Source organism: Lontra canadensis, unplaced genomic scaffold, assembly GCF_010015895.1.
Source record: "Lontra canadensis isolate GAN:19392208 unplaced genomic scaffold, GSC_riverotter_1.0 scaffold144, whole genome shotgun sequence".
NCBI lineage: Eukaryota > Metazoa > Chordata > Mammalia > Carnivora > Mustelidae > Lontra > Lontra canadensis.
The window spans coordinates 2,949,947-2,962,847 of record NW_022631138.1 but is presented as its reverse complement, the minus strand read 5'-3'; positions in this window follow the sequence as shown (position 1 = coordinate 2,962,847).

Below are 12,901 nucleotides of genomic sequence, written 5' to 3'. Positions count from 1 at the left end.
CCTCCAGCACGTCCAGCATGCCCAGCATGCTCAAGCCTTATTTATGCCTCAGGGCCTTTGCACTTGCTATTCCCACTGCCTGGCATGTCCTTCCCTCAGAGCGTTGCATGCCTATATCTTATCTACATTCAGGTCTCCACTCAAATTTCATCTCCTCAGCACAACCTGTCCTGACCACTCTATTAAACATAATAGCCCATCACCTTCTAACCCCTTAAGCTATTTTCTGTCTCTTCATAGCATTTATCATTATGACCTTAAAGTCGCTGTTATTGTTGTTTATTGTCCATTTCTCCCCACCAGAAAATAAGCTCCATGAGGGGAGAGACTGTATTGTTCACTGATCACATCCTTAACACCTACAACACTGCCTGGAACAACCTGGCCCTCAGTAAGCATTTGTTGAATGATCAACCGAGCAAGTGAACCCAAGAGCCTGTCTTCTGGGGAAGCTTAGGTTCCACCTTGATGGAAGGCGCCCAACAGGTGTACCCCAAGGACTCCAGAGAGGAGCTACTCACCACCCACCCACTGCTCACTGACCCCCTCCGGGGCAGCTCAGTAGTTCCCCCTCATGGAAACAGGGGGCATCCTATTCTCAGCCCCCAGAGTTTTGGGGCCTGAAAATCATACTACCCTCCCCCCTCATCAGAAAGCTGGTACCTTGTCTAAGGGCCAGTTTCTCCTGTCTCGCCACCCTGCCCCTTCACCAGCCGGTTTCTTTTGTTTTTACAGCATTTATCACTCTCTGAAATAATGAGATTCACCTGCTTACTTGCTTATTTTCTCTCTGATAAAATTCATATGTAAACAAGCAGCTATATTTCCCATGCCTACCTGCCTGATTAGTAGTTAGCACTCAGTAAACACCTGAGTTGAATGAATGAATGAATGAATGGCTCTTCTTCATAGGCCCCACGAAGAGAAAATACAGTGTCTGAAAGAAATGAATCACTCAGTACTCTCTGCTCTCTAACCTTGACCTTGGTGTATTTCTTATGCAGAGGGGCTCACAGATATCCAATTAGTTGCTAATTACATTCAATCAGCACTGGGCTGGGGAAAGGACTGGGCTAATGAGGTTCAAGGGCAGGTGGAGCCCCAAGCTGCTCGGGGCCCTCACTTTGATGCTGGCCTCCTGACCTAGCATGCAGGCCACTGACACAGGGGTCTGGGTGACAGCACTGACCAGAGCAGCAAAATCCATCTTGCAGCATGAAAAAAAAAAAACAGCAAAGAAGGCACATCCCTGGCTCCCCCGTCCTACGGAAAGGACAAGCTAGATTCCATTCTAGGACCAGAATGGGACCCTAGAGGGGATGTGAGTTTGTTAGCTGAGCAGACACTGTTCACTTCTCAGGAATCTCTGGTGTCTTCTGCCCAGACACACCCAGGGGGGCCAAGCAGAGGGGCCAACATCCAAGTGGGCAGGGAGGATGCCAGGGGCCACTGCGGGACATAGAGACAGACAGTGGCAGCGAACCCCTCGCTGTCACTCAGTTCTAATACTGCAGCCCAGATCCAGCCCGGCCAGCTGGAGAAACCTGTGGAGCCACGGCAGCCCAGGCCTTGGCTGACTCTCCCAGTGGGGCACCAGTTGCCACCGTGTGCCGTCCCTCTCGCCAGATTAGGTTGCAAACCGAGGGCCCGAGCTCGCTCTCCACCCTTTTGCGGCCTCTTCCCGCTCTCCCCGTCCGCAGGCGCCCTCAACCTCAACGCAAGGCCCCGCAGCCCCGCGCAGGTGCTCCCCGCCCCGGCACGCCCCGCTCCCGCACACAGTCACTGTCGAGGGTGGCGGGGACGCCCCGGCCCGGCCTTCCCGCGTGCCCTTACCCACTTCCCGCCGGGCTCCTGTTCCGGCCTCCCGCCGGCCCGGCTGCCCCATGGCCCGGCGCCCGGGCGCTGGCCGGGAGCGCAGGGCTGCCGGCGGCGGCTGCGCGGGGCCGGGAGCGTCCTGCTGGGGCGCCGGCGGGAGGGACTGGGTTTCCGGGAGGGAGGGCTGGCGGCGGCGCGGCCGGGGAGGGGCGGGCTGGGGGCGAAGCCGTCCGACTGGTCTGACGGCGGCGGCGCGGGCTGGGCCGTCCGCCTGCGTTCTCCCGGGCCGAGCCGTCCACAGCCGGCCGGGCCCTCTGCTTCGTCTCTCGGCCCAGAAACTGGAAACGAAGGCCAGACCTAGATGTGTGTGCACGCCTGGAGCGGGGAGCTGCTCCGGGTCCCTGCAAACCCATTGCTTGTATTTAGTGGGCGCGAGAACAACTGCGTTCTTGGAGTCCAGAATTTCAGCTGTCTATGACTGTCGGCTTACGGGGCTAGCTAGATGCTTGGCTGCTTTGGGGATTGATGGCATGATAGCAAATAGTTGCGTTTTTTTGAAACGAGCATAGTTGAGCAAACATATCCACAGACATTGGTTGACATGGGAAAGAAGCTTTTATTTTTCAGGAACCCACCTGATGGCACTATCTGGTGTCTATTTCTGTAGCTATGTAAGGCTCCGTATGTGAAAATCCAAGTTAAGTGATTCGTATTTCCAACATAGCCAGTGATCTGTAGCTCTCCTAGAGACTGCAACCTGGAGAAACCCATCTCTTTATCTGATGTTACCTAAAATGGAGCTGACTAGGCCCTTTACGAGGAAGAGGGAGGACAGCTAATGGTTATTCTGTTAACCAAGTGCCAGCCAATGGTTCCCTACCTGTCTTAACGCATGTAATCCTCACTACTACCCAACGAGGTAGGAAGCTTTTCATGTAATAAAGAAACAGAGACACAGAGAGGTAAGTAGCTTGACCAAGGTCACACAGGCAGAAGGACCTAGAGTTCATGATCTACATTACCATGCAGGGCTAATGCTTTGTCGTTTTTAGAGGGGGCTGTGATGCTACATCAGCAATCCTATAACTTATTAATTTATCAATTCTCTCTACAAACATTCCTTGTGAACCAGCAGCACATACATTGGGCATTGACTAGGTGCTATGGGATAAAGGACGAAGACTGACCGTACAGATTGTTGAACAACCTCTGAATTTCAGTGGGTCCACTCATGGACATGGTATCTTCTCCATCTCAATGGAATTAAACTACAAATCAACAACAGTGTTTTATCTGGAAAATGCCAAATCAAGTAAGATACCTCTAGACAACCCATGGGTCAAAAAAGACATCACAAGGAAATAGGAAGCACTTCAAACCAAAATGGCATAAAGACAGAGAAGCAGATCAATGTAGCAGAATCAGACTGTTCAAACACAGATCCACACACATCTGAGCAATTGGCACCTCTTCACAAAAGCGTCAAGGTGCTCCAGTGGAGAAAGAAAAGTCTTTCCACAGATTGTTCTGGAACACCTAGAAATCCACATGGTAAAGTGTGAACCTTGGGACTTGTATCTAGAGTAAAGAAAGAAATCTTTCAATTCAATAACAAAAAGACAAATAGCCCAACTAAAAGATGGGCAAAGGATCTGAATAAACATTTCTCCGAAAAAAGATACACAAATGGCTAACAAGCACAAAAAAAGATGTTCAACATCATTAGCCATCAGAGAAATGCAAATCAAAATCACCATGAGATACGCCTTCACACACTGGGCTGACTACAACAAAAAAGACAGTTAATCTTTCTGTTGAGAAAGTGGAACCCTCATGTACTGTTGGTGGGATTATAAAATTATAAAATGATCTTGCAGCTTTTGGGAAACAGTTTGACAGTCCCTCAAAGTTTAAACATGGAAGTACCATATGACCTAGCAATTCCACTTTCTGGTATATACCCAAGAGAAATGAAAATATATCCCCACACAAAAATTTGTCCGGGAATATTTATAGCAGTGTTATTCATAGTAGCCAAGAGTAGGGCAACCCAAATGTCAATCAGCTGATGAATGAATTAAGAAAATTTAGCTTACGCATACAGTGGAATATTATTTGTCCTATCTGATCCATGATACAATATGGTTTTAATTTCTTTTCTTTTTTCTTTTACAGATTTCATGTATTTGATTTCTTTTCTTTTTTCTTTTACAGATTTCATGTATTTAAGAGAGAGAGAGAGAACACAAGTTGGGCGAGGAAGAGGGCGGCGGGAGAGGGAGAAGCAGGCTCCCCACGGAGCAGGCAGCCCAATGCAGGCCTCGATCCTAGGACCCCAGGATCATGACCTGAACTGAAGGCAGCTGCTTAACAACTGAGCCACCCAGGTGCCCCGGATTTAATTTCAAAAGCATTTTGCTGAGTGAAAGAACAGTCACAGTCACAAAAGACCACATATCGCATGATTCCATTTGTATAAAATGTTCAAACTAGGCAAATCTACAGGGACAGAAAGTAGATTCACCATTGCCAGGACAAGGGAAAGGGGGAAATGAGCAGTGAAAATATGGAGCATGTGTTTGGGGTGATAAAAGATGAAATTGATTTTGTTAATTGTTGCACAACACGACACAGATGCTTGTATTCGTGTTCTCCAGACAGCTAGGACCGACAGGATCTAGAGAGAGATTTCTACAAAACAGGAGATTTATTTTAGGAATTAGCCCCCAATCTGCTATCTACAGGCTGGAAAACCAGGATCATTGGTGGTGTAAGCCCCAGTATGAGCCCCAAAGCCCAGGGGAGCTAACGTGCCAGAGCAGGAGAAGAAGAGGAAGAAATTCATCCTTCCTCTGCCATTATGTGCTTCTCAATGGATTGGATCATGTCCACCAGCATGAGTGAGGGCCACCTTCTCAGTCTACTAACTTAATGCTAACATCTTCCAGAAATGCCCTCCTAGACACACCCCAAAATAACGTTTTTACCAGCTACCTTGGTGTCTCTCATCTCCGCCAACACATAAAATTCATCATGACAGTACTACAAACCATTGGATGATACACTTTAAGGGTTGAACTGTGTGGCATGTGAAAGATGATATGCAACAAAGCAATTACGAAAGAAAAAAAAATCTGTGTCTCACCTCACATCACACATAAAAATTAATTCAAAATGGATCATAGACCTAACTATAAAAACTGAAGCTATAAAATATCCAGAAGAAAATAAGGAGATAATTTTTGCAACTCTGTAAGAGGCCAAGATTCCATACAACAATAATTGGCTTTAAATTTTTGTTTAATTCTGTTCATCAAAATACCCTGTTAGAGAAATGAACAAGCAAGTTCCAGATGGGGAGAAAATATCGACAACACATATATCTGACAGAAGAATTATATCCAGGTTACAGTCTGTATATCAGTAGTAAAAATCAGACCACTCAGTTAAAATAAAGGCCAACAGACTTGAACAGCCACTTTACACTGAAAGATAAATTACCAATAAGCGCACAAAATGATGCTCGATATCATTCATGCAAAATAAAACCATGAGATACCACATCACCCCTCCAAGAATAGCTAAAATCTGAATACTCATAATCCCAAATATCAGCGAGAAATTAAAACGACCGGTAAAAAAATGCACAAACTTTTTGGAAAGCAATTTGTCAATTTCTGATCAAATGAAACACACACCTGCCACGGAACTCAGACACACCGCTCCTAGCAACTTACCCAAGAGAATGAAAAATAAGTGTCCGTGAGAAGACTTGTACAAAGGAATATTCACAACGGCTTCATTTATCAAATACGAAAACTGGAAATGACCTCAAAGCCCAGGAATAAACAGTTGTTATTTATTCATCAGTTGGAATAGTGCTCAGCAAATGAAAAGATACATTCTACTGATTGCCCACAGCACATGAATGACTCTCAGAAGCATTGTGTTGAATGAGAAATTGTCATTTCAAAGCAGCAAGCAATTTTGTTTCGGGGAAAAATGAACACTTGGAAAGGCATTTGGGGCAGGCAGGTCTCTCGTTCTGGGTGCAGAAAGGGGCCATTTGATTATGCATTTGCCAAGCAGAAACCATCCTCCAAAAGAGGAGGCCTTGGAGAATGGTTCTGTGGGCAAAGTGAGCTGGAGAGGAAGGACCCTGTACACTGCCTCCTTATGTTTCCTTCCCAAGTCAGGATCAGACTTCCCTGTGCCTGCAAAATGTTGTTGCTGCTGCTTCTGGGGAATCTGCATCTTAGAGAGGTAACGGATCACAAGTCAAGTTTTTCATTGGGACCTGAAAAGCCTCACTGAGTGGTTTTTGGGGAGACAAGTGCCACCTAGTGGTACCAGCGCTGGAGAAATCCATGTTCTCTCCATTGCTCTGAACCCGCTTGGACGCTTTTTGAGAACTGGACGCTCTGGGATTATCTGGAGAGGTTGCCCTTGGCACAGACGCTGTTGCATAAGGAGAGGAGGGAAGTAAGTGTTCAAAGGTTTGGAGCTGAGGTTCTGACAAACACCAGTGCGGACCTCTTACTGGGTCAGCCCAGCAGTCCTGTTGGGGGCAGCGAAGGGCTTTGGGGGAAGCTGGAACGGGACCGGACTCTCGGATCATGTGATTTGCCTTGTTTCCGCAGCCTGGAGACAGCTGGAGACACTTGGGTTATCACATTATAAAGCCGGGTTTTATAGAGAGCTTTGATAGACTACTTTTACATACGTTATTTAATCATCAAAACAACTCCGCCAAGTATTACGATCTTGGTTTTTTCGAATGAATCAAACGAGCTTCAGGAAGCTTCAGTAGCCTGCTCAGAATTCTCCAGCTGTGATAGGGTGGAGCTGGACCTTCCTGAGCCATCTGACTTGAGGTCTGGGCTTCCTGTTGCTAGGCGACCCTCTCCGCGGGGAAAGTGGCGCACCTGCCTCCCCCTCCCCCACCCACTTGCGGCCGGCCCCGCCCCTCCGCTGACTGCACGCCTTGCCTCCTGACAGAGCGCGGAGGGCGTCTGGAGTGGGTAGAGAAGCCCAGGCGGTCCCCAGGCCCTTCGCTCTGGTCTGAAAGCAATGGAACCTCTGCCCAAGAATTTGATGTTACAGACAACCATAAATTCAAAGCTCTGCCCCTTCTAGAACTCATGGGCCCTGTGCTTAGTGGAGCTCTTTGGAAACGCAAAGGTAAGCCCTGGACCCACTTCCGGTGGAGGGAGGTCAGGAGATGAAAGCTCCTTTGCAGAAATGCGAGCACTGGGGGCCCGGCAGCTGGAGGGTGATGGGGAAGGGTCTTTACAGAAAGAGGGCCAAGAACGTTGCGTTTGGCCAGGCCTTGGGATCCTGCCCTGTGGGGTGGAGAGGCCCGTGATTGTCTAGGACTGTGGTGTCTCCCACTCAGTTCCCGTTGTGGCTCATGCTGTCTCTGTTGTCACCATCCATTCACTATCCAAACCCTTCTTTTTCTTCTCGTATGATTCCTTCACACCCCTGAGGCTTTTGTGGCTCTCAGAACAAGGACATAGAGATGCCATTAGTACCCTTAGGCCCCCATATCTACCCCCAGGAGAAGGAGTAGTTGTTTCATGCCAAAGGAGAAAGGAGAGAAAAACTGGAATACCAGTTCTAGTCAGGTAAAACTACTCCCCATTACCAGTATATATCTGAACGGGTTTCTACTCCTGGCTGGATTTGCTGGGGAGCACTCTGGCTGTTTTCTCCAGCACGAGGAACTGACATAGAGCAGGTGCTTGATGAAGAAGACCGTTGAGTGCCTAATCAGGCACCTATGTGGGGAGATGTTCCTGCCTTAATGAAGCTTAAAATGTGGTAGGGCAATAGATTTAAGTGAGCAAACAAGCAAATATATAACATGTCAGAAGATAATCATGGCCAAAAAGAAAAATAAAGCCAGGTGTTCAGGGACAGCAAGTAAGAGTGATGCAGGTGGCTTTGGGGGGTGGGGGCAGGGAGTTGGATGCTGTCTTAGATGGGGGGCCATAAAAGACCCAATAAGGTGCCATTCATGCAGAAGCCTCAGGAGATCTCTGGGGATCTCTGGGGTAGAGCACTGGAAGAAGAGGAGGGAGTAAATGGGAAGTGCATAGGAAATGAATATGCTTGGGAATTTGTTTGCAATGAGTTTTCATCAGTTTCACGGAAGTAGCCGAGTGCTCTGGAGGTTGCAAAATGCAATACACTTTTGTCCCCCACCTTCAGGCATTCAGGGGACGGTTAAAACATGCACTTTTGGAAGGGCCCCATCAGTACTCTGCAATCAGGGCTCCGAGTCCCAGGGGGAGATGTCAAGAGAGCAGGGTACGGAGGGCTGGCACAGATAGTCCTCGGCGGCTTCACAGAAAGCGTGGCCCAGGAGCCTGGATATGAAGGTTGACTAGGAATTCGGTGGTGCTGAGGAAGACAGTGTGCACCCCAAAATTGGACCTGGGGTGCTGACACGGTAAGTTTCAGAGCTTCCAAGTCCTGTTTATGCCTTGGGATAGAGACTGTGACACTGACCATCACCAGCCAGGCCCGGCGGGATCTAACCCCTGCCTACCTCTCCCTGTCCCTGTGCTTCGGCCACAGGCCTTGCATGAAAGGAAAGAAAACTTCCATGACTAATCAGGAAGACTGCCAAGGAGAAAGAAGGTTCCCGATGTTCTATCAAGGCCCAAGGAAGAGTGTGCCTTGACTCTAAGAATTGGCTGTTCCCATCCCTTGGCAGGGAGACCCTCTGAACAGAGGTGGATAACAAGGTGTGGCAGCTTGAGGTCCCTGGTCACCAGGATCTGGGACCTCCGCTCTGACTCCGAGTCAGCTGACTGTGTATCGGCTCTCCCTGGGGAGAGGATAGAGGCCAGATCCACTCCTCATTATAGTGGGTCTAGGCCTTTTTGTTTATCTGTCTTTTGTGAGCTCCATTAACCCTTTTCCAGCACATAAAAAAGGGCACGTGTCCTGTGCAGGCATGCCACTGGGGCTCCTGCCTTGAGTTCTGGTGAGGCAGAACTCAAGGGGCACATTCTTCCCAGGAAGGGGTCGTGGAGGTAGTTCCACATGTCAATCAGCCTGCTACCAGCTGGAAACAGAACCACAGGAGTTGGATTTTCAAGCAGATACTAGAAGACCTTTGGAGCTTCTTGAGTCTCTCACCCTTTGCACGATAGACATCCATGACAGATACTTTCCGCTGCATATTTCATGCACTTCAAGAAGCAAATAGCTCAAACTAGGACCGAAGCTTGATTGAAAGGCTGAGTGAGAATATACTTCCCTTGGCGTGAAATCCAGCTATTTCTCAGAGAGTTTTTATTTAAAAAAAAACTAACTTTCACCAGCCTGAGAGCATGAACTGAACTAGTTATTGGCCTTCTCAAGGTTCTTTCCGGAACAAAGATGGAAGGTAGGCGTACAGGAGTCTCTTCAGTAAAATGCTGACCTCTGGCGGACATTTCTTGAACCGTTTTTTGGTTTGGTTTCATTTGCTTTTTGGTTTGGGGTTGTTGTTGTTGTTGTTGTTTTTAAAACCCAATTGACTTGACGCAGCAGAAGTCCCAGAGGCAAAACATTCTTTTGAAAACTGAATGTCCCTCTCTTTAGGCTTCATCAGGTTTGAGGATATGAACCCCAAAGCACATACTTCACTATCTCTCCAAACTTTTCTGAGAGTTGGGTTTAATATCAAACATGCTAAGATTTTCTGCTATGATTAGGGATTTCATAATTTTATGAAGAGAAAACACAAAATTATTTGGTTTCCCTGAGATCTGCAGAAATTTTATGCCAATTTAACATCTACTATTAACATAATTTATGCCCCCAAAAATGAAGTTCAAAGTGTGTCTTAACCAGACTGAGAAAGTAGAAAACCTTCTCCTACCTTCAACTCAAATTGAAATATAGTCAAAATATACCGCTGACTTGGTAAAGAGGCTCTCCCTGAAGGTAAGGACCATCTCCCTCCTTTGCATTTCCAGATGCTGCCAGATGAGGCTCACTCTGAGGGAGCAGCTGGGAGGACTTGAATTCAGGAACCTTCTGGTCCAGGGGGTCTTGACCTGGACATTCCCAGACCACCCGCAAACCAGTCTCTGGGGGTGGGGTCAGTTTTTTTTTTAAAGCTCCACAGGTGAGCTGAATGAGAACCATGGACCTAGTCTCACCCCCTCCTTTTGTAAAGTGAGAACACCTCGGCCCAGAGAGGAGAGGGTGCTTGGCCGAGGTCACCCAGCCAGTTAGCAGGGAAATTCTGACTAGACTGTGAAAGCCTTAAAGACTGGAGCCCTGTACTTTCAGTTTCGAAGTTTCAAATGAACTCTTCCCTGCTCCTGTGGTCTGACAGCACAGGCAGGCCTCCAAGAGACAGAAAAGGCCACAGTCCTCTCCGAAGCTTGCCCATCTTCCCCCTCTGAGCTTTGTTCTCCCAGCCGAGCCTCCCATCTCCCAGTCACCTTGACTGCCTCGAGCACAGATATGTCACTTTCACATGCTGCCCAGGCCAGCCTGTCCTGAGCCCTAGGCGGTTGATTTGTTCACAGCAGACCATGACCTGTTAGCTCCAAAGCCCACCTGAGACCAAACTCAAATGTCTCCACAACCAATTGCTTTAAACATCGCCCAAATAAGCAAATTTGTAGCTATTTACGGCCAGCATGCTTTGCATACCCCCATGAAACTGCTCCTAACATCTGCAAGCTGGGGATAAGCCCCAGGCCATAAAGACCCCAAGCTGCCTCTGTGCTTCGGAGCTCTCTGACCCAGAAATTCCTCACTGTGCTGCTGAGTGACATCACCTAGACACATGAGTGCCCCCCCGCCCCGCAAGTCCCCTTGTCCTCCCAAATAGCAACTCCCTACTGCTCGGGCTAGACTTCTGAGGGCAGGAGCGCACCTGTCAAGGCCCCGCCCAGTAAAGCCCGGGTGCGCTGCTGCCACCTTGTGGCCGTTTCTTTTTCTTTGATGTGCTCCAAAATCTGCAACCTGCAACGCCCAGGGTTTTTTCCTTTTTCTAGGCTTCTTTCTAAAACTTTCGTGGCCTAAGTTCCCTGTCTTCCCAAATTTTCTGACCCATGTAATACATGAGTTCCTACTGATATATCAATGGCCGATTCACTGCTTGATCCAATATTGATTGACCACCCTGGACATTCCAAGTGTTGCTTGAGGGACTTAGGATATGTCGTAGAACAAAACAGATCAAAATCCCTGAGTGAGCTGGTGATGTTCTAGAAGGGGCTTAAAGCTTTTCTTCTCTCTCTCTTTTTAAAGATTTTGTTTATTTATGAGAGAGAGGGACAAGCAGACTCCATGCTGATCGCCAAGCCCCACACGGGGCTCGATCTCAGGACCCTGAGATCATGACCTGAGCAGAAACCAAGAGTCAGACGCTTCACCGACTGAGCCACTCAGGTGCCCCTAAAGCTTTTCCTCTCTTAAAGAACCCTTGAAGCCAGAGTAAGGAGGTCTTAAGAGGGGAGTTTTGGGTATCATCAGTGAGCTAGCGGGAGGGATGTTGAGCACATGAGTTGGGTTTATAATCATGAGAGTCGGTTTAACAAATGTTCCTGAGTTCATACACCACACGAGCACTGCACTTTGAAGGAGACCTTCTTAAACTTGAACTTGCACTGAATCACCTAGGGACCTGCTTCAGAGGAAGATACTAAGTTAGGAAGTCTGGCATGGGGCCTGGGGGTCTGCCTTTTACTCCCAAATGCTGCTGCTGCTGCTGCTGCTGCTGCTGCTGCTAATGATGATGATACTGATCTCGGAACCACACCTGGAGCAGCAAGGCTTTGAAGCAGATTCCCTTGAGCCCTGACTTTTAGAAAACAAGTGACGGTAATAAGACCACGGTCATATGGCAAAGCTTCAGTAAGTCAGCCCCAGGCTATGGCTATCACCTGCATTTAGAGAGGAGGAAACAGAGCCTCCAAGACATTAACTCGCTTGTGTGGGAGTGCATGTTGCCAACAGGAGAGCTGGAACACCAGAGAGCCCGTGCGCTTGACTGTCCGCTCCCTCGCCTCTTAGCTACGACCGGCTGCTTGATCTGATCACATGAAGAGTCCGAACCTCAGGTTTCCCTTCTGTCAGCAGAGGGTGGGAGGGCAGTAGGGCCCCACAAGTGTTGTTGCTGTTGTTGCCATTAAGCCCTGAAGGGTTTTCTGCCCTGAACGTCCCCCTTCGCAGGGACTAAAAATCTACCAGCGGCTGGGATCCTTCCCTGACGCACAGCACCGCTCCCATACTGGCTCATTTTATCCCACGTCATCCCCGGGGAGCAGGTGTGTGGTTTCTTCCATCTTCCACGGGAGTAAGAGACGGCTGACCCAAGGGTGGCCTTCTCTGAGGAGCTGAGATCTAGAGATAGTAAAGATTTTCTCCAATCGGTGGCCTTTTAACCCGTTGAACTTAGTTATTAGCAGTGAAATCTCCTCTTCCAGCCAAGTGGTGCGTGAAGTCCAGTTGGGGAAGCAGAGAGGAGCAGAGGGCTCGGCCGGAGCCAGGTTCGAGACCTGCAGCCCTGCCTCATGGCCTAGCTTTGTTGAGTTCTGTTTCCCGAACCTTAGAGACAAGTGCCAGGAGCGCTGTTTGCAAACCCTGTCTCAGTCAGCTTTCTCTAGGAACAAGGAGCAGCAGGCCTCAAGGACGGAAGCCACCCAGTCGGGCCTGACTCTAGGGCTCCAGAGACCAAGTCCAGAAGTCAGCAGAGCCCGGGAGGCAGGAGGGACCACACTGGCAGCTGGCCTGGCTGGTAGCCAAGCCAGGTCCGAGGACGATCTTAAGCTTCTACACCTCGAGGGGCCAAATTCAATAGTCTATCCAGTGATCTCATCATTTCCCAGTGCCCCCTTTCCCCATTCCCCAGAGGGGCAAGGCTTTTCTTTTTTTAGATTTCAAAATTGTGAAATATAGCATACACCCAGAAAACCGCCTAACCGCAGCCAAGGGATAGAGTGTCGTCTGGATCCTAAAAGCCTCCGGGTGCTCCCATCTGACCCTCTGTCTCCCAGGGGGTGACCCAGCCACCCCGCTTTCGGACACAGCCCGTCCCTGCTTCTCTCTCTGTTTGCACGCCCTGTCTGCA